Source organism: Neoarius graeffei, chromosome 16, assembly GCF_027579695.1.
Source record: "Neoarius graeffei isolate fNeoGra1 chromosome 16, fNeoGra1.pri, whole genome shotgun sequence".
In the NCBI taxonomy this organism is placed as follows: domain Eukaryota; kingdom Metazoa; phylum Chordata; class Actinopteri; order Siluriformes; family Ariidae; genus Neoarius; species Neoarius graeffei.
In genome coordinates, this window is record NC_083584.1 from 24,025,489 (window position 1) to 24,046,275 (window position 20,787).

Sequence of the window (20,787 nt, forward strand, 5' to 3'; positions counted from 1 at the left end):
GTGCTTCGGGAGTATGGGGTTCGGGGCTCTTTGCTAAGGGCTGTCCGGTCCCTGTACGAACGGAGCAGGAGTCTGGTTCGCATTGCCGGCAGTAAGTCAGACCTGTTCCCAGTGCATGTTGGACTCCGTCAGGGCTGCCCTTTGTCACCGGTTCTGTTCATAATTTTTATGGACAGAATTTCTAGGCGCAGCCAGGGGCCGGAAGGAATCCTGTTTGGGAACCACAGGATTTCATCTCTGCTTTTTGCGGATGATGTTGTCCTGTTGGCTTCTTCAAACCAGGACCTTCAGCATGCACTGGGGCGGTTTGCAGTCGAGTGTGAAGCGGCTGGGATGAGAATCAGCACCTCCAAGTCCGAGGCCATGGTTCTCGACCGGAAAAGGGTGGCTTGCCCTCTCCAGGTTGGTGGAGAAGTCCTGCCTCAAGTGGAGGAGTTTAAGTATCTCGGGATCTTGTTCACGAGTGAGGGAAGGATGGAGCGTGAGATCGACAGGCGGATCGGTGCAGCCTCCGCAGTGATGCGGTCGCTTTACCGGTCCGTCGTGGTGAAGAAGGAGCTGAGCCAAAAGGCGAAGCTCTCAATTTACCGGTCGATCTACGTTCTGACTCTCACCTATGGTCATGAGCTTTGGGTAATGACAGAAAGAACAAGATCGCGGATACAAGCGGCTGAAATGAGTTTCCTTCGCAGGGTGGCTGGGCGCTCCCTTAGAGATAGGGTGAGAAGCACAGTCACTCGGGAGGAGCTCGGAGTAGAGCCGCTGCTCCTCCACATCGAGAGGAACCAGCTGAGGTGGCTCGGGCATCTTTTTCGGATGCCTCCTGGACGCCTCCCTGGGGAGGTGTTCCAGGCATGTCCCCCCGGGAGGAGGCCCCGGGGAAGACCCAGGACACGCTGGAGGGACTATGTCTCTCGGCTGGCCTGGGAACGCCTCGGTGTTCTTCCCGAGGAGCTGGCCGAGGTGTCTGGGGAAAGGGAAGTTTGGGCTTCCATGCTTAGACTGCTGCCTCCGCGACCCGGTCCTGGATAAGCGGAAGAAGACGAGACGAGACGAGACCTTAAACTGAAGGTTTTCAGCTTCAATTTGAGGGTTTCTACAGCTAAATTAGATGAATGTTGTAGGTACGACAGCACTTTTTATATGTGGTCCCTTCCCTGTTAAGGGACCAAAAGTAATAGGACAGTTGGCTGCTCAGTTGTTCCAGGGCCACATGTTATTACCTCTGCCAATTTTGTTGGAGGAGGTTATGTTTTCACCATTTGTTTGTATGTTGGTTTGTTTATCTGTCTGTTCCCAATGTAACTCAAAAAGTAGGGAATGGATTTTGATAAAATTTTGAGGAAGGGTAGGCCATGGAATGATTGATTAGATTTTAATGCAAATATGTGGCTTGGGGGAGGTTCTAGTTCCCTCATTATTTCACATACTACATTACATTAATGGCATTTAGCAGACACTCTTATCCAGAGCGATGTACAATATACCCAGAGCAGCCTGGTGGGCAGTTAGGGATTAGGTGCCTTGCTGAAGGGCACTTCAGCTGGTCCAGGGAATCAAACCAGCAACCTTTTGGCCCCAAAGCTGCTTCACTAACCATTAGACCACTGCATTTGCATTTGGAATCTGTTGCTATTAACTTAATATGAAGTCCAAAGAGCTGTCACTATTAGTGAAGCAAACCATCATTCAAAACAGACCCAACAGAGAGATAGCAAAACTTTAGGTGTGGCCAAATCAACTATTTGGTTCGTTGTTAAAAAGAAAGAAAGCGCTGGCAAAAAAAAAGGCCTGGAAGACAATAGGAAACAACTTTGGTGAATGACAGAAGAATTCTTTCCCTACTGAAGGAAATAACTCTTCATAACATTTGGCCTGATCAAGAACACCCTCCAAGAGGTAGATGTATCTGTGTCAAAGTCAACAATCAAAAGAAGTCTTCACCAGAGTATATACAGCAGGTTCACTACAAGACGTGAACCACTGATAAGACTGAAAAACAACATTCTTTGGACAGATGAAACAAAGATCAACTTGTACCAGAATAAACGAGACTGTCAATGATGCCATGGCTCACTCTGGCCCCGAGAGAAATCAAATCTGGGTAGAGGTTATATGCACCCTAGGTACCCCTACCTTCATGCCAGAAAAAATCAAAATTGGTGAAGAATTGAGGGAGAAGAAGCGACTTGTGTGGAAACTGCTCATTAGGGCTTAATTACTCCATATCTTCATTATTAATTGCAATTATGCAAATTTGGGTAGAAGCCATATGCAGCCCAGGTAGACCTACCTTCCTGCCAAAAGGAATAAAAATCGGTGAAGAATTGAGAGAGAAGTGATTTTTGTGAAATGTGGATGACAACGGACAGAAAACAGATGACAGACAACGGACAGACGATGGACAACATGTGATGGCATAAGCTCGTCGCCTCTTGGCCGAATGAGCTAATAATGGCATGAGAAGTATATGAAGAATGGATAGAACTGCTCATAATCTAAAGCATACTATTTCATCTTACAGCAGAGGCATGTATGGCTGCCAATAGAACTGGTTACCTTGTATTTATTGATGATGTGACTGCTGACAGAAGCAGCAGGATGAATTCTGAAGTGTATAGGGCTATATTATCTGCTGAGATTCAGCCAAGTGCTTCAAGTTCATGGAAAGGCGCATAATATAGAGCAAGACTTAACATTCAAGCTCAAGAGACTATAACTGATTAAAAAATTCAGATTTTTCTCTGTACAGCAAGCAAAAACAAAATTGTATTATTTATAACATACCTACAGTGTAGTGTGAAAATATTCGACCACTCAAAACTAAAAAAAATGTATGTATGAGCTCTGTAGGACACTGAGATTATATAAAGGCTGCAGTGCTTTTGGGAAACAAAGCCAGATTCCTAGAGTTCAGGAAAATAGAAATAAAGAAAGAAACCTATCGCCCATCTTGTGCATTCATCATTTTCCAGGTCAAGTTAAAAAAAAATTTTATATATATATATATATATATATATATATATATATATATATATATATATATATATATATACACAACAGTTGTTTCAGTACACACACACACACACACACACACACACACACTATTCAATGTGGATGAAATTACACAGTAATGTGGTCCATCTGCTCACTTTGATTGGCAGGTGTACATGGATGCCACATCAGCTGCCAATACCTGGAGACAGCAATGTCACCGCAGCAGCTCTCTCAGGATGTGTTCCACTCACTCACTCTGTCTTTACACATGAAATAACCATCTCAGGTGGCACAAATTGGCTTGATGATAAAAAAGAAAACATTTATAGTTTGACGGTTCTCCAGGAGGCCTTAAGGGCACAGCTTTGATATCAAATGGATCCTTGGCCATGATTAAACGTTGCTACGTGAGACCAGTGTAATACTAGTGAACAGAATAATCACACACAGACAGCAGGGTGGTGTTCATGGGGCTACATGACTCTGGCATACTCTTCTCATGACAACTTGTCCTAAACCACATAAACACATAAAGACTAGATTATAAGATTTCTATGCATGCATGAATCTTAAATAAAGGGTTTTTATTATTATTATTATTATTATTATTATTATTTCTGCTTATAAAGTTCTTATGAACACTTCTGATCCAGGGTTAAAATAGACTCACCGGCCACTTTAATAGGAACTTGTTCTTGATTCTCAGATCCCTGTGCTTGGCTGGCAGGAATGGAACTCAATGTGGTCTTCTGCTGTTGCATGCTGAGATGCTTTTCTGCTCACCATGGTTGTAAAGAGTTGCTATGAGTTGCTATATCCTTCCTAGCAGCTCAAACCAATCTGGCCATTTACCTCTGACGTCTCTTATCAACAAGACATTTCCACCCACAGAACTGTCTCTCACTCAATGTTTTTTTTTTTTTGCAGTATTCTGTGTAAACTCTAGAGACTGTTGTGTGTGAAAACTCCAGAAGATCAGCAGTTTCTGAAATACTCAAACCAGTCCATCTGACTCAAACCAACACCCATACCACAGTGAAAATCACAGAAATCACCATTTTTCCCATTCCGATGTTTGAAGTCAACATTAACTGAAGCTTTTGATTCGTATCTGCATGATTTTATGTATTGTGCTGCTGTCAAGGGAATAGCTGATTAGATAACTGCATAAAACAGCAGGTGGATTGGTGTACTTAATAAATTGGCCAGTGAGTGTAGTTGAAAACTGAAAATAAAATGTTTTTTTTTTCAGTTCCAATAAAATAATCCTCCCCCCAAAAAAACCCATAAATAAATAAATAAATAAATAAATAAAAACTATCATGAACAATGTAACACAATCTAAAACAAAATAGAAGGTAAAATCAGCTTTGTTTTCATTTTATCACAGTTGATAAAACTTCATTTTCCCCCTCAGGACAGCAACAGACTAGTTTCAGAAGGTGGCAATAATCATGGCTGTCATAAAACTCCTAAGAAGAAGATGCTTTTGTGCAATCGGTCTTTGATAGATGATGTAAAACTGAAGTCCATTTTGGAGCTATTCTGTGGTCAAGGCCAAATTAAAATAAAACTTTTTTAAAATTGATTTATTTTTATTTTTTTAGATTTCCCACCTGTAGCCAATAGTCAACTTGGAGCATTTTTTCTCGTTTGCTCCCTTGTATTGGTGAAATCCTCGACTGTAGAAGGGTGAAATGGTACGACTGTTTTGTGTGAAAGGCTGCCACCAAGATATCACTTCCAAGATCTCATCTCATCTCATTATCTCTAGCCGCTTTATCCTGTTCTACAGGGTCGCAGGCAAGCTGGAGCCTATCCCAGCTGACTACGGGTGAAAGGCAGGGTACACCCTGGACAAGTCGCCAGGTCATCACAGGGCTGACACATAGACACAGACAACCATTCACACTCACATTCACACCTACGGTCAATTTAGAGTCACCAGTTAACCTAACCTGCATGTCTTTGGACTGTGGGGGAAACCGGAGCACCCGGAGGAAACCCACGCGGACACAGGGAGAACATGCAAACTCCACACAGAAAGGCCCTTGCCAGCCATGGGGCTCGAACCCGGACCTTCTTGCTGTGAGGCGACAGCGCTAACCACTACACCACCGTGCCGCCTGTCTTTGATCTCAACATTTTCATAAAGATAAGTTTGCATAAGACTTTTGTTGTTGAAGTAACATTGCTAATTGTGCTGGTTTTCTGTCTTCTAAAGTAGCTAACATTAATATTATATCCATGAGTTATTTTAGGTCAGCCATGCTAAACAGGTTAACCTGGTCTTGGTAAGACTGTAAAATGTTATTTAATCATCCAGTGTTATGTAGCTAAGGATTACATCCAGCTTACCTTTCCTGTTAGGAGTGTGATGATGCAGCCCTTTGGTCGAAATATAAACAAATCCCACACCCAGCCAATTGGTGAAATGTTTGTCAGCTTCAAGGGATTTCAGAACTGTTCAAAAGTATATGGACTTATACTGTAAACAAGATAACTGGTAATATCCATGTATGAGATTGGAGGCAGCAATGTGGGGTCAGCACTCCAAATGTTGCGGTCAGGATGTAAGGATCGGTGTCATTAATTTCACAATTTATTCAAAGAACAGTTACTTTACTTTATTGATCCCAAGATGGGAAATTGTTATGTTGCATCAGCAAGTTATCAGACATGCGAAAAGAAAAAGACACACTGTACAACATAAAATCTCATCTCATCTCATTATCTCTAGCCGCTTTATCCTGTTCTACAGGGTCGCAGGCAAGCTGGAGCCTATCCCAGCTGACTACGGGCGAAAGGCGGGGTACACCCTGGACAAGTCGCCAGGTCATCACAGGGCTGACACATCGACACAGACAACCATTCACACTCACATTCACACCTACGGTCAATTTAGAGTCATCAGTTAACCTAACCTGCATGTCTTTGGACTGTGGGGGAAACCGGAGCACCCAGAGGAAACCCACACGGACAACATGCAAACTCCGCACAGAAAGGCCCTCGCCAGCCATGGGGCTTGAACCCGGACCTTCTTGCTGTGAGGCGACAGCGCTAACCACTACACCACCGTGCCGCCCACAACATAAAATAGAATAATAAAAAAAAAAATCCCAAGAACAAGGCGGCACGGTGGTGTAGTGGTTAGCACTGTTGCCTCACAGCAAGAAGGTTCTGGGTTTGAGTCCAGTGGCCGATGGGGCCTTTCTGTATGGAGTTTGCATGTTCTCCCTGTGTGTGGGTTTCCTCCAGGTGTTCCGGTTTACCCCCAGTCCATAGATATGCAGGTTAGGCTAAATGGTGGCTCTAAATTGACCGTAGGTGGGAATGGTTGTTTGTCTCTATGTGTCAGCCCTGTGATGATCTGGCAACTTGTCCTGGGTGTACCCCACCTCTCACCCATAGTCAGCTGGGATAGGCTCCAGCTTGCCCGTGACCCTGCACAGGATAAGCGGTTACAGATGATGGATGGATGGATCCCAAGAACAAGCCGACTATACAATATACAGATAAAAATGTAATGATAAAAAAATACATATCTATATATGTGCTTTGTGCAGGTGAATGTGCATTAATAGAGCTAAAAACAACAATTGCAATGAATGAAAATGTGCAAAAGTGCCATTTTCCTGGCATCCTTGCTGAATTTGGCTCAATATGGTATCATCTCACTTTGCTTCTGCTTCCCCAGGATTTACTGCTTTTACTGCTACCAAAGAGTATAAAAGTAAAAAAAAAAAAAAAAAAAAAAAAAAAAAATATATATATATATATATATATATATATATATATATATATATATACACAGTGGGGCAAAAAAGTATTTAGTCAGCCACCAATGTACAAGTTCTCCCACTTAAAAAGATGAGAGAGGCCTGTAATTTTCATCATAGGTACACTTCAACTATGAGAGACAGAATGGGGGGAAAGAATCCAGGAAATCACATTATAGGATTTTTAATGAATTAATTGGTAAATTCCTCAGTAAAATAAGTATTTGGTCACCTACAAACAAGCAAGATTTCTGGCTCTCACAGACCTGTAACAACTTCTTTAAGAGGCTCCTCTGTCCTCCACTCGTTACCTGTATTAATGGCACCTGTTTGAACTCGTTATCAGTATAAAAGACACCTGTCCACAACCTCAAACAGCCACACTCCAAATTACACTATGGCCAAGACCAAAGAGCTGTCAAAGGACACCAGAAACAAAATTGTAGACCTGCACCAGGCTGGGAAGACTGAATCTGCAATAGGTAAGCAGCTTGGTGTGAAGAAATCAACTGTGGGAGCAATTATTAGAAAATGGAAGACATGCAAGACCACTGATAATCTCCCTCGATCTGGGGCTCCACACAAGACCTCACCCCGTGGGGTCAAAATAATCACAAGAACAGTGAGCAAAAATACCAGAACCACACGGGGGGACCTAGTGAATGACCTGCAGAGAGCTGGGACCAAAGTAACAAAGGCTACCATCAGTAACACACTACGCCGCCAGGGACTCAAATCCTGCAGTGCCAGACGTGTCCCCCTGCTTAAGCCAGTACATGTCCAGGCCCATCTGAAGTTTGCTAGAGAGCATTTGGATGATCCAGAAGAGGATTGGGAGAATGTCATATGGTCAGATGAAACCAAAATAGAACTTTTTGGTAAAAACTCAACTTGTCGTGTTTGGAGGAGAAAGAATGCTGAGTTGCCTCCAAAGAACACCATACCTACTGTGAAGCTTGGGGGTGGAAACATCATGCTTTGGGGCTGTTTTTCTGCAAAGGGACCAGGACGACTGATCCGTGTAAAGGAAAGAATGAATGGGGCCATGTATCATGAGATTTTGAGTGAAAACCTTCTTCCATCAGCAAGGGCATTGAAGATGAAACGTGGCTGGGTCTTTCAGCATGACAATGATCCCAAACACACCACCCAGGCAACGAAGGAGTGGCTTCGTAAGAAGCATTTCAAGGTCCTGGAGTGGCCTAGCCAGTCTCCAGATCTCAACCCCATAGAAAATCTTTGGAGGGAGTTGAAAGTCCGTGTTGCCCAGCGACAGCCCCAAAACATCACTGCTCTAGAGGAGATCTGCATGGAGGAATGGGCCAAAATACCAGCAACAGTGTGTGAAAACCTTGTGAAGACTTACAGAAAACGTTTGACCTCTGTCATTGCCAACAAAGGGTATATAACAAAGTATTGAGATGAACTTTTGTTATTGACCAAATACTTATTTTCCACCATAATTTGCAAATAAATTCTTTAAAAATCAGACAATGTGATTTTCTGGATTTTTTTTTTCTCATTTTGTCTCTCATAGTTGAGGTATACCTATGATGAAAATTACGGGCCTCTCTCATCTTTTTAAGTGGGAGAACTTGCACAATTGGTGACTGACTAAATACTTTTTTGCCCCACTGTATACTGTATGTAATTTAAAAGTATAAAAGTTCTTTGCTGCTACTTTCACTGTACCACTGACTATAACAATAACTTCGAAAAGGTGCCTCGGTGACATAAACACACCTGACTAACAAACACCGATACCTGAAAAACTATAACACTAAAAGTAAATAAAAACTAAAACTAGTCAATTCCTCAAAATAAAAATAAAACTACTTATGTACTTGTAAAACTAAAAACTAAACTGAAATCTTATTTTCCGCCTGTTGGAATAAGCATTGATTTTGATCTCATGCAAGTCTTCATCAGTTGTTATGAAGAGTTTATGCACGTTATCTAGAAACACTACAAACACTAGCCTTAGACAGTAAAAGATTCTATCCAGAGATATTTCTACACCATTCAATCAGCCTGCGTTTTGTCTATATCTATTATACAGTTAATAAAAAGAGTACTTGTTGACCTGATGCAGGAGGATAATTATATAATCAACAAATTCATTTTTCACTCCCAGTGGACTGCAAATCTTCAGAAGAATATTAGCTGTATAATTGCTACTGTAAATATGCATACTTGACGTGTTAATTTATGTTAATTAATCTACAAGTCATTGGGGTGTAGAGAGAAAAAATGATCAAGTGACACAGAGATGTATTTAACAGTGAGTCGATCTCTCTCAGGAATGAACAAAATGAAACCTCAGACACGTGCACGTGTGTGTGTGTGTGTGTGTGTGTGTGAGAGAGAGAGAGAGAGAGAGAGAGAGAGAGAGAGAGAGATTTTCTTTGTCAGCTAAGTTTCCCTGGAGTTCAGAATGACAGGTAAGGAGCGTAAGTAGTGGATGAGTGAATAGAAAAAGAAAGAGAGACATGGAGAGAGAAATGAGGGAAAGAAAGGAATAGAAAGACTTAATATACACCAAAAAATATTTCTTTGTCATGTGCTGTATATACAGCTGTGGGAAACGCTTGAGTAATTCTACTTTGTTGCTATACTTAAGGATTATTTTGGAGTATTTATAGCCTACTTTGCTTGAGTATTATTGAAATTAAATACCTGTACTCAAAACTTACTCTTTACTCCTTATATTTTTATTTCGACCTTCAAAATACTCCATACAAATCTTGAAGGTCTCTTCTTCCTTGATTAAGCCAGTGATTATGCAATACTTCAATAAAATGGCCTCAGTTTAGGATCCAATTGTTTCATTTTAGCATTCAAGCAGGTCCATTAGCAAAGAAAATAACTATTAGCAAAGAAACTGTTAGCAAATACATGTATAAAATGAGCCATCTTCTTTGCCTCCCTCGAAGGCATGAACTCCATTTAGTTGGAAAAAGTTTGATGACGTAAGTTTTGCTAATTTGCTAGCTTTATTTGACTAATCCTGTTTTCTTTGCTAATGCCAGGTTAGACAAACATCAATTTCAGTAGCTAACATCACTGGCTAGACAGAAAGTCAATTTCCAGGTTTTTTACACGATACTTTACTTCTGATTAAATTAAAAACAAGGTAAAAAGTGAATCAAGCATATGACCAGGAAATGTACAGACATTGAATGATGTTTTCTGGTGAAACAAAAATTATATTAAAGTTTGAGATAAGTAAGAAAATGCACTTTTCAAATGAACATGACATTCATCAGGTAATATACAGTGGATATAAAAACTGTACACACCCTGTTAAAATGATAGGTTTTTCTGATGTAAAAAAAAAAAATTAGACCCCGATAAATAATTTCAAAATTTTTCCCATCTTTAATGTGACCTATAACCTGTACAATTCAATTGAAAAACAAACAAATCTGTTAGGGGGAAAACATAAAAAATAAAAATGTACAATAAGCTGGTTGCGGCGGCATGGTGGTGTAGTGGTTAGCGCTGTCGCCTCACAGCAAGAAGGTCCGGGTTCGAGCCCCGTGACCGCCGAGGGCCTTTCTGTGTGGAGTTTGCATGTTGTTCTCGTGGGTTTCCTCCGGGTGCTCCGTTTTCCCCCACAGTCCAAAGACATGCAGGTTAGGTTAACTGGTGACTCTAAATTGACCGTAGGTGTAAATGTGAGTGTGAATGGTTGTCTGTGTCTATGTGTCAGCCCTGTGATGACCTGGCGACTTGTCCAGGGTGTACCCCGCCTTTTGCCCGTAGTCAGCTGGGATAGGCTCCAGCTTGCCTGCGACCCTGTAGAACAGGATAAAGCAGCTAGAGATAATGAGATGAAATGAGCTGGTTGCATAAGTGTGCACACCCTTAAACTAATACTTTGTTGAAGCACCTTTTGATTTAATTACAGCATTCAGTCTTTTTGGGTTCACACCTGCCATCAATTAAAATGACTCTGATTAACCCCAAATAAAGTTCAGACATTTACTCAGTTGCATCCTCCAACAAAAGCCAGGGTTCACGGAGAGCTTACAAATCATCAAAGGTATCTCATTGTTGAAAGGTATCAGTCAGGAGAAGGGTACAAAAAAAATTTCCACGGCATTAGATATACCGTGGAGCACAGTGAAGACAGTCATCAAGAAGTGGAGAAAATATGGGACAACAGTGACATTACTGAGAACTGGACGTCCCTCCAAAACTGATGAAAAGACAAGACGAAAACTGGTCAGGCAGGCTGCCAAGAGGCCTACAGCAACACTGAAGGAGCTGCAGGAATTTCTGGCAAGTACTGGTTGTATAGTACATGTGACAACAATCTCCTATATTTTCCATATGTCTGGACTATGAGGTAGGGTCAAAGAAAAACATCCAGGCCCAGGTAAATTTTGCAAAAATAAAATACATCAGTGTAGTATGAGAGCGGGTGGGTGGAGCACAGAAGTACGGCAGGCCAGAAATGAGTTCCAAAAATTCTTTATTTTCCACTTTTCAGTGTAAACTTATTCTCCCAGGCACACACACACAAGTCGCCTGGTTGGGGAGAGAGCTCCCTTCCTCTGCTCTCTCTCTCCTTATATAGGGCGCGGTCACTGGGGAAGACACACAAACACAGATTAACAGACATCAGGTGCAGTGATTCTGCCACTTACCTTCCCTGACTCCGCCCTCCGGTCACAGACCAATGCTTGACCACGCCCCCACTGCCACATACCCCCACCGCCCGACTCAGGCTGGGCAGCAGTCCGGCCTGCAGCCGACTCCCCCCCCTTGACAGGAGAGGAAGTCCGCCAAGACCATCTGCACCCCCGGCCTGTGGATCACCTTGAAATTAAAGGGCTGGAGTGCTGGATACCAACGGGTGATCCGCGTGTTGGCATCCTTTATGCGGTGGAGCCACTTGAGGGGCGCGTGGTCTGAACAGAGAGTGAAAGGGCACCCCAAGAGGTAGTAGCGGAGGGCGAGGACCGCCCACTTGATCGCCAGGCACTCCTTCTCTATGGTGCTGTAGTGCCCCTCATGCACCAACAGCTTGCTGCTGATGTAGAGCATGGAGCGGTCCTCCCCCTCCACCTCCTGGGTAAGAACGGCCCCCAGCACTCTGTCCGAGGCATCCATCTGCAACATAAAGAGGAGAGAAAAGTCAGGGAAGTGTAACAGTGGCCCCCTGCACGCCTTCACCTCAGTGAAAGCCCGCTGGCATTGCTCCGTCCACTGGACCGGATGTGGTGCCCCCTTTTTAGTGAGATCAGTCAGTGGGCTGGTGATGTCTGAATAATTAGGTATAAACCTACGATAGTAGCCAGCCAGCCCCAGGAACTGTCTCACCCCCTTTTTGGTCTTGGGCCTCGGGCAGGCCGCAATCGCTACTGTCTTATTAATTTGGGGACGCACCTGCCCATTGCCCAAGTGGAAGCCCAGATACCGTACTTCCACCTGCCTAATTGCACACTTCTTTGGGTTGGCTGTGAGACCCGCTCGCCTCAGCGACTCACGGACGGCCCTCAGGTGTTGCAGGTGCCGCGGCCAGTTGTTACTATAGATTATGATGTCATCTAAGTACGCGGCCACATAGGTGGCGTGGGGGCGGAGGACCTTGTCCATAAGCCGCTGGAACGTAGTGGGCGCCCCAAACAACCCAAAAGGAAGTGTGACAAATTGGTGTAAGCCAAATGGTGTGGAAAAGGCCATTTTTTCTCAGGATAGTGGAGTCAAGGAGATCTGCCAATATCCCTTTGTCAAATCCAGTGTCGAATAAAAGCGAGCCATGCCTAGTCAATCCAGCAACTCGTCAATACGAGGCATTGGGTACGCATCGAATTTAGACACCGCATTGACTTTTCTATTGTCCACACAGAACCGGACCGGCCCATTGGCCTTGGGAACCAAGACCACCGGGCTGCTCCAGTCACTGTGGGACTCCTCGACAATGCCCATTTCGAGCATGGCCTTGAGTTCTTCCCGAACCACCTTTTTCTTGTGTTCGGGCAGCCTGTAAGGGCGGCTGCGCACTACCACCCCCGGGGGAGTCTCAATCTGGTGTTCTATGAGGCGAGTGTGGCTGGGCAGGGGCGAGAACACATCCGAAAATTCGGTTTGCAACTGGGCAACCTCCGTGAGTTGGGTCGGGGAGAGGTGGTCTCCACAGGGGACCGGAGAGGTACGCGATGTCAATGTTCCCTTTTGAACCTCCGGCCCCAGCTCTGCCTTCTCTGGAACCAACGACACCAACGCCACGGGGACCTCCTCGTTCCAGAGTTTGAGCAGATTGAGGTGGTAAATCTGTAGCGCCCTGCCCCGTCTGTCCACCTCACCTCATAGTCAACGTCCCTGACTAGCCGTGTGACCTCAAAGGGTCCTTGCCACTTGGCAATCAATTTGGAGCTCGTCGTAAGCAACAGTACAAATACTTTATCTCCCGGTGCGAACTCCCTAAGGCGCGTTCTCCTGTCGTACAGGCGGATTTGAAATTCTTGGGCCTGCTGCAAATTCTCCTGGGTTAGGTGTATGAGTGTGTAGAGTTTTGCATGCAGGTCGATAACGTATTGGATTTCATTTTTGCTCGATGAAGGTCCCTCCTCCCAATTTTCCCGCAGTACATCTAAGATGCTGTGCGGCTTATGCCCATATAATAATTCGAACGGGGAGAACCCCGTGGAGGCTTGTGGGACCTCTCACACTGTGAATAACAGGGGTTCGAGACATTTATCCCAATTACGTGCGTCCTTGCGTACAAACTTTTTAATTATGTTCTTGAGGGTGCTGTTGAACCGTTCAACTAAACCATCCGTTTGTGGGTGATAAATGCTGGTGCGGATCAGCTTAATTCCCAATAATCCATACAGTTTGCGCAGTGTGTGTGACATAAACGAAGTGCCTTGATCAGTCAGAATCTTTTTGGGGATTCTGACTTGGGAGATGATGTGGAAGAGCGCTTCCGCAATATTGCGTGCTGAGATATTGCGAAGAGGCACTGCTTCTGGGTATCGCGTTGCATAGTCCACCAGAACTAAAATAAAGCGATACCCTCGTGTTGACCAATCTAATGGCCCGATGAGATCCATCCCAATTCTTTCGAACAGGGTCTCGATTAATGGCAGAGGGCGCAAAAGCGCTTTTGGAATGGCCGCTGGATTTACTAACTGGCATTCGCGGCATGCCGTACACCACCTACGGACATCACTGCGAATCCCTGGCCAATAGAACCGGGCCATTATTCGGGCTAGTGTCTTATCCTGCCCTAAGTGTCCAGCCATGGGATTAAAGTGAGCCACCTGGAATACCAATTCCCGGCGGCTCTTTGGGATTAAAATTTGCATAATCAGCTCCTTAGTCTGAGTGTCCTGCGTCACTCGGTATAACCTATCCTTCATAATGGAGAAATAGGGGAAGGACGGGGTGGCGTTTGGCTGGAGCATTTGACCATCAATTACTCTCACTTGGTCAAACGCATGCCGCAGAGTCTCGTCTCGCAACTGCTCTAACGGGAAATCCACAAGGGACTCCCCGAGAGAGGGAGGAGGAGTCAACGGCTCCTCACTCTGACGTGGAGATGACGTAGACGGCTCTGTGACAGCTGCTCCTACCAATGCCACACCGGGACCTCCCCCTGCTGAACTACGGCAGGACCCACTCTTCACTAAATAAGTCATTAATTCCCAAAATCCTGGCCAATCAGTCCCCAAAATTATCGACTGGGTAAGGCGAGGAATAACCGCTGCCTTTACACTAGATTTCTCCCCTCGAAATAGAATGTGGACCAACACTAAAGGGTAGTTGTGAACATCCCCGTGCACACACAACACCTTCGCCAATTGTGCTCCCCTCAGTGCCTCATCTTGCACCAGGCTTTGGTGGATTGAGGTCTGATTACAGCCGGAGTCCACCAAAGCCTGATATGTATCCCCTTGGACACTCACCGGTATGTGATATGCTCCGGCCCGATCAAGGGCGGTTCCTGGCGCATCAGGGATCCGGACCACCGCGCCCACCTCCATTGCCGAGCACTGATATGCCCTGGCTCCCCGCAGCGCCAGCAAACCGGCCCGGGCTCTCTTTCTGCACCGGCGTTCTGGGGCTCACTCACCTGGGGTGGGGAGAGACAGACATGGAAGTGGGAAACGGTAGGACACCGCAGGTGTGGCAGGCCGACTGGGGTGGAGCCGGCCACCGCCTCCGCAGTGGGGGAACAGGGTGAGGACGAGGAACAGAAGGGGAGGGGGAGAGAGAGAGAGAGGAGAGAGGAGAAGAAGAAACATGCTGTCCTGTTGTTGGAACAGCCGCCAAATGGTCCTCCGCCAGCTTGATGGCCTGATCCAGCGATGCTGGGTGATGGCACTGGACCCACTCCGCGGTCCCCTCGGGCAGCCGGGCGATGAACTGCTCCAGTACCACCAGATCGACGATTCCCTCTGCGTCGTGGTTGTCAGCCCTCAGCCACTGCCGGCAGGCGTCCCAGACTTGCTGACCAAATGCGAACAGCCAGCTGACCTCCTCTAGGCGTACAGCGTGGAAGCGCTGGCATTGTTGTTCAGGGGTGCGCCCCACACGCTCGAGGACGGCTCACTCACTCTGCGTAGACCAGCCGGCTGTCGGCAGGGAGCTGTACCGCGGCCAGCTGTGCCTCGCCCATTAGCAGGGGGAGGAGGCGCACTGCGCGCTGTTCCACCGGCCAGCCCCAGGCCTCTGCTGCTTGCTCAAAGAGCACTAGGAAGGCCTCGGGGTCATCATGCAGGCCCATCTTCGTTAGGGTGAGGTGGGGAGGGCCCACGGCGGTGGAGGTGGTGGACCCTGCCGACACGAGGAGGTGCCGGAACGCCTGATGATCTTCCTGTTGCTCCAGCACCAGGGCCTTGAACCGTTGCTCTTGCTCCTTTCAGAGGGTGATCAGCGCCTGGTGCTGGCTCTGTTGGGCCATGGCGAGGGCATGGATCAGGTCCGCAAAGGGGGCAGACTCCATGGGGCTGTTCTCCTCTGTGCTCCAAGTCCCAGGTTTCAGCACCACTGTAGTATGAGAGCGGGTGGGTGCAGCACAGAAGTACGGCAGGCCAGAACTGAGTTCCAAAAACTCTTTATTTTCCACTTTTCAGTGTAAACTTATTCTCCCAGGCGTACACACACACACACACACACACACACACACACACACACACACACACACACACACACACACAAGTCACCTGGTTGGGGAGAGAGCTCCCTTCTTCTGCTCTCTCTCTCCTTATATAGGGTGCGGTCACTGGAGAAGACACACAAACACAGATTAACAGACATCAGGTGCAGTGATTCTGCCACTTACCTTCCCTGACTCTGCCCTCTGGTCACAGACCGACGCTTGACCACACCCCTGCTGCCACAATCAACTATCCCAAAAGCATGTGGGGAAAATGTGTTATGTTCTGATGAAACCAAGGTTGAAATTTTTGGCCACAATTCCAAAAGGTATGTTTGGTGCAAAAACAACACTGTACATCACCAAAAGAACACCATACCCATGGTGAAGCATGGTGGTGGCAGCATCATGTTTTGGAGTTGTTTTTCTTCAGCTGGAACAGGGGGTTTAGTCAAGGTGGAGGGAATTATGAACAGTTCTAAATACCAGTCAATTTTGGCCCAAAATCTTCAGGTGTCTGCTAGAAAGCTGAAAATGAAGAGGAATTTCATCTTTCAGCATGACAATGACCCCAAAAAAGTTTTGGAATGGCCCAGCCAGAGCCCAGACCTCAAGAAAGATGACTTTTGAACCTCTCACTGAAATCGAAGGGAGCCAAGGCGAAGCATGCTCGAGTTTGCAGTGATCACTTGGTGAAAGGTTTGTATCTCTCTTTCAGCTATGTCCTTAGTGTTTTCCAAGTACTTTTCTTGCTATGTGTTGTTATTTTATGGTACTTTTTTAGTCACGAAGCGCTAAAGTCCCTTGGTGTTTCTTTGTTTACTCCTCAAAAAGCCCATATACATGAAGGTCGCGACAAAATTCTTACCCAGCCATACAGTTACAATGCGCCATGATCAAGTCTCCGTCTTGTTTAACTAAGATCCAGGTCTTTAAAGGGGTTTCTGATGATGTTTGTGAATGATTTACCTGAGAGATAAGAGCCAACACAAATGAGAATCAAGCAAATTGTTGTTTGTTTACCACTTCAACTTGCAGTGCTTCATTGTAAAGACATGAATGAAAAGCTTTAAAAAAACACACTAACACATGCAACAACAATACAGGATTCATTCAGCAGCGACTTGATAGTGAGGTCCTTTACCCAGCCACATACAAAAAAGTTGTAAGCCTCCATACTCTTCCATGCTTTCATCTGTTTTGCGGTGTAGAAGGATGTCTGCAGCACCAGATACAGTAGTTCAAGATGTCGGGGAACTCGACTAAAGGGTAGTTTTGAAGATCATATGACAAATCCTTCTTTTCCAGACTGTAGGGGTCGATTCCATTGCACATAGCAATCTTCTGAATATATCTAAAGTGAGCAATGGCTTCTAGATTACGAGCATACTCTGATAACTTATCGCTAGCTGTTTGCACTATGGCAGCTGTTTTGGTTTGCTCGACCACCAGCTATTTCACTTCCGGTAAAACCACTAAGAAAAGTCATGTGACTGAAACCCAGCAATAGCCACGGTTTGGTTTGTCTGTTCTGAGGTACTGTAGTGGTGCAACATGGTGGGCTCCGTGGATGTACACATGCTCCATATGTAGATATAAAGGGCCCATTCTAAGCATATGAAAACATGATTCACAGTTACAGGTGATTATACATTAATGAAAACATAATTATGAATACTATATTCCATTTCTAATAATAGATCCCCTGAAATCCTACATAGCACCCCTTTAAAGAAAATACAGGGTGTTTCAAAAAATTTGATATCATTACACAATCTAATAACTTTGCCAGTTCTCATTCAATTGACCTCAAATTTTAACAGCATGTGTGGAAACAGGTCAAAATTTTATGTTTAATTTTTTTTTTAATCTTTTTAGGTACAGAAATGCCATTCACTGGAAAAGATAAGGTATTTTGTGTGTTAGAGTATGCTCGAACACAGTCGAACAAGACTGTGCAGCGTGCATTTATGAGAGAATTCTCTAAAAATGCACCAACTGCAATGTAGATTTGGACATGGCACAAAAAGTTCAAAGAAGAAGGCTGTCTGTGCAGCAGGGCAAAAGGATCTGGACGACCACCAGCATCGGAAGAGACCGTCAAGCGGGTTCGCAAATATTGAAAATTTGTGAAATTGTTCATGGAATCTACATACCTTTGAATTTCTCATTCAAATTTTGAGGAATAAATCTTATATTGCTCAGCATTAAACCTGTTCAGTTTCATTTGCCTAGACTTTGTAGTTTTTGGGATATTTACATCTCAAATAATATCAATTTTTTTTTGAAACACCCTGTATTTTGCAAATAAACAAACTGAGCTAAAAGTCGGGCTTTATGTCTGTCCTTTGTATATATTAAAAAAAGCTACATGTTGAATTTGTTTTTAATGATATAATCACAAAAGTGATGAAAATAGACGGGACTATTTTTTGTCAGGGAGGCTGCCATAACGCCATCGTGCGTGATGTCATTTTCCATGAGCACAGCGGAGGTGTATAAGTGCTTGCTATACTAGACTATAGTATAATATTATGGTCTAGCGTGACTTCTCGGTCAATTTGTTTGCATTTCTCAACAAAAATTATGACAATGCAGTATTAGAAAAGGAATCAAAATAAAGGAGTGGCTAGTTTATTGCCTGTTTATTTAAAAATATATATCTTCCATTCATTTGATGTGTGACATGGTATGCTGTTGTGCTGCCGGTATCAGTGTTTTGTGGTGAAACAAAGTCGGGATCACGTCTGGCTTCAGTTGTCGTTTCTGCCTCGTGTCTCGCTTCTTCCCAGTGATTTTTTCATACAAGTCCTCCACAAAACAATCTTCTGTAAAATGCTCACTGCACAATTTGCTTCTTTTTCCAGGAGTAAAGTTTTCTCGCTTTACTTGATGAAGCCACTCGGCCAAACGTCTTGGATCCAGGATGGAATGAAGAAGACATAAGGAATCCTACGTCATGCAGCACCACCCTCATTTTCGTCTCCTAATACGTCCATTTATCTGGCTAATCCAGTATGGCCGCACCTGGGGAAATGGCCCAATGGATTGATGTTACAACTTTAACATGTTTTTTGAGTGAAAGTTCACTTAATTTTTTTCATCTAGAACATCTTGTATTAATGTATAATGATGACATTTCATAACCCCGTAATTTCAAAATTTCCTGGTTAATCGCTTTAAAAGTAAAAGTAGGAAGGTTTTGTTGTTGCTGTTGTTGTTATTTTCATGAGTAATTTTTTGGATGACTATTTCCACTCATAAATGAGTAATATTTCCACACATCTATTCTTTCACTTTAGTATAAATTCTCTTCGTCCACCCCTGTGTATGTGTATCTGTTTGTTACAGATATGAAATAGCTATAAGGCATCAGTGATCACTGTGGTCACTGTCAGATGTCAGTCATTAATTTTCTCACCAGCTTTTTGTCCCTGCCCCTGGATGTCTTCATAATCTTGACTAGACACTGTATTAACCCTGTGCGTACAGTGATACACATCTAAAACGGTTTTGTAGCCCTGAGGGTGAGCAAAATGACTGAAGTTATCAAACAGCACTGCCACCTCATGAGAATCCGACCTGTCACAACATGCTGATCGCTCTGCATCTTGCCGTAACCCTCCAAAGCCCTGTACATCTTCAACACACAATGTCCCTCTAAGCAAGAACTGCCTCCATTACCTCTTCCATCAAACACCAGAATGGCAGTTAATATAGAGCAACTTAATCTTAGTTGAGTACTGATTAATGGCTGCATTTTGATGTTTTAAGCTTCGCATGCTAATCAGGGACAGATCGCTATGGATGGAGGGAGTGGCTCATTTTTAAAAAGCAGAACCTCATTTTTTATTTCCATCATAAGATTCGGTGAGTGGAAAAGGTGACTGAGGTGATGAATAATGTCATAAAATCATGCATAGTGATAAAGCAGGTCAACTTGCCAAGGTGTAATGCTGATGTTTATCCAATAAATGCAAATCACTAAACATAAAATAAGCATCTGATAACACTTTCTATAAAGCCTTGTTCATAAATGTTATAACTGTGCTTATAAATATTTAATAGTAGTAATAGATAGGAGTAAAAAATAGCAATAATGAATTTTAAAGTCTAAGAATGTTTCATTAAGCTCTATTAATGTGTTATTAATAATTTCTTGCAGGCTTGTAGTACTCGAGTCCAGGACTCGGACTCAAGTCCAACTCGTGCCCTAATTTTAAGGACTCATGACTTGACTTGGACTTGAGCATTGATGACTCAGACTTGGACTTGTGCATTAACTGCATTCGGACTCGTAAATTGGAGATGAGGGCTTGGATTTTTTCTTTATTTTTTGCAACATGCCATAATAATTTGGCATAAGATATTTATATCTACATTAATTTTTATACTAATTTCGTGCAAGAGAATGCACATTCACCTGTTCATACGTCATGTTCAGGAACAAACTAATGTTAATGGCGCTAAAATTCCTGGAGAGAAGCCCCTAGGATTGTCCGCTTTGCTTATACAGACTTCTCATACGGTGGGAAAAAATGCACTGCTATGTGTTCCATATGTAGAAGAACTATCGAGGAGATGACGGGGACGACCTCGAACTTCAATCATCATTTGGCAAGACTCCACCTAGAGAAGGAAGTGACACACTATGTTCATTGCTCTGTTGATAGCGGGGCTTGCTGAGCGATGAACTAGCTAGTGTTAACCCTCTCTCATGCTATTTGCCCTGTTGATAGTGGGCGGGGCTTGCTGAGCAATGAACAAGCTTTTTGTCTGTAGCCTATTAACTAAAATGGGGCAGTTGAGCAGCAACGTTATTCCAACACAGTAGCAGAGATGGTTTCACATAAAGGCAGCAATAGTCACTGTCAGATGGTGTGGTTAGAGTCTTGTTCT